The sequence below is a fragment of the Pinus tabuliformis genome, chromosome J, assembly GCF_031772625.1.
Source record: "Pinus tabuliformis cultivar Carrire ecotype Pingquan chromosome J, CPIR1, whole genome shotgun sequence".
Lineage (NCBI taxonomy): Eukaryota > Viridiplantae > Streptophyta > Pinopsida > Pinales > Pinaceae > Pinus > Pinus tabuliformis.
Genome location: NC_142295.1, coordinates 770,584,813 through 770,587,098, shown reverse-complemented (window position 1 = coordinate 770,587,098; position 2,286 = coordinate 770,584,813). Strand labels below are relative to the sequence as shown.

The following is a 2,286-nucleotide window of genomic DNA, read 5'->3' as shown; positions in this document are numbered from 1 at the left end:
GAGGCCACAAAGGCACCTCAAGCCACATAGGCGATTCTGCCACAAAGGCAAGCTGGTCACAAAAGCACTTCAGCCACAAAAACTATAGATGGTTTCTGGCTCACCACCAACCCTCACTTTACAGTGACAAAAGATGGTTTCAGGCTGACCATAAACCATTACAAAGTGGTTTTAAGATCACCACGAACTTTCATATGCCTTTAAAAAATCTTACATTTGATTCCACATTTTGGAGTTTCTGGGTACATACAATGACTATTACAACAACTGGACTTGCTTATAACATGCTAGGGAGTCTATTCCACAAACCACACTAACTCAAACAAACATCTTCTTTGTTGTCCACCATAAACGTTGTCGTTGCTCCTTTAGTGTCACTGTTGCACAAAATTAATATTTGGTGCAATTCAACCTTGTTACTCACCACATAGTACATTTGCATCATCTTTCTGATTGTCTTGGATTTACCTGCATGATTTGTTAGAGTAGCTAATTCTAACAAAAAAAACTCCATTGAGTTAGCTAAGCTCAATGCTTATAATTCCAAAACATTTATAAATACCACATTTTACCATTGCAGTGGCAGAATATTACCAAAGAAACTCGACGCAACACCACCACGCTTCTACTGCGCTCGATCTCTATATGACACCAAAGAGGTCGACTCACGGCTCTTTACTCTCCCACTCCAGCTCTGGAGCTCCACGAATTCAACACTTAACCATGGTTGAATAATGATGAAAGCCATGTTAATGATGTTGGACCGCACCATAAAAGTCCATGACTGTGCATTTCTCTCCAGGAAAGATCTGGTCAACGACAATGGCCACACAAACCCTCTGCAATCTGCATCAACTCCATGAGAAACTCATCACTACAGAAGAGCCCAGGGGTTACAGAAAGTGAAGAATCAGTGACCTTTAAGGTACAAACATCACGGGCCTCAACTTGAAGCTCCCAGGTAGCTTCCCCCCCATAATTCGGCAGAGAGATTGGCCTCATAGCGCTCCTCCTCCTCGGCCATGGGAATGCAATGAGAAGCCAATCCTTGACAACACCAGCCACGTTCATCGTCAAGGCTGAAGTCTTTCCGATCAAAAGGAAAACTGCAAGGTTAAAGGCAAAGGCACAGAGGGAATTTGTGCCAAAGATGAAATAATCGAAATGGAAGGTTGAAGTCTCCTTGAGCACTGGAAACTCAACAAACAACCAGGGGACAGTCAAGAACAAAAAAGGCAACATGGGGCAACATAATACAAGGTAGTAATTGGATTCAAGGTGATTCCCTTTGACGTAAGCAAGATCTGGATCAATACCAACCGTGTAGCCTCAAACGCAACTGCACTGAATCGAACTTGGCCTCCCCGTATGCTGCAATGGTGACTCCAACTGATATACCAATCATGTTCGCCATGGTATTGGGAACGAATTTATCTCTCTTCAGGGAAACTCCAATGGAATAGACAACCACGGGCATAAGGGCCTTTAGCATCTGGATGAAGGAGACTGATAGGTAAATGTAAGCTGAATTGGAGAACCAGAGGCTGAGAGAGTAGAGGGCTCCGATGGGCACAACTGAGGTCAGGTAGACCTCCCTTGACATTCCAATTGGCTCGACAAGTTTCAGGACTCTCACCAACACTATGGCGAGGAACAAACAGAATGCCATGTGAATCATGGTCAGGTTAATGGGGAAGGCCTAGTTAAACATCTTCCTGTCAAGAATGTACTTATTGAACACGATCACACTAAAGCTCAGGAAGATCCATATACTCACATAGGTGTAGCTCAGCACGACCTTTTTCAGGACATTGTCATTCACAGAAGCACCGCCCTTGCCTGATCCCATCCCCATCTTTCCACTAATGCAGCAAAAACCCGAAATGGGTATCAGCAAAACACCGATATCTCAACGCCACATAGAACTTCGAGCCCAAATGTGGCACCCAACTGTGGATCTGCAGTAACCAGATCGGGAGAAAAGGGCTTCAACCCCAGCAGAGACCCTCGTCCTGTTCAGGAAACCCTCGTCCGATTGCGCAGCGAAGGGAAGCTCCACAGTAGATCTGCTACCAAAAACAGTGCATCAAGGCACCAGTGTTGCTCCCTTTCGGCCTCTCGCTCAACCACGTTGCACCGATCAGCCCAAACGCATCCTTCACTCTAGATCCAAGCTTCCTTCACAGCAGATCACATCTTGATCCCCAAACTGGATCGGAATCTCGCCCTGAAACCGGATCTGCCAATCGACCAGGCGACAACTCACCACAACAGCCATTTCGCCTT

General features: G+C 45.6%; 1 pseudogene; it reads right to left on the bottom strand.

Annotated features, from left to right (window-relative positions):
- Positions 1–813: 813 nt before the first annotated feature.
- Positions 814–2,000, bottom strand: LOC149229005 (putative sugar phosphate/phosphate translocator At2g25520 pseudogene; annotated as a pseudogene).
- Positions 2,001–2,286: the final 286 nt, after the last annotated feature.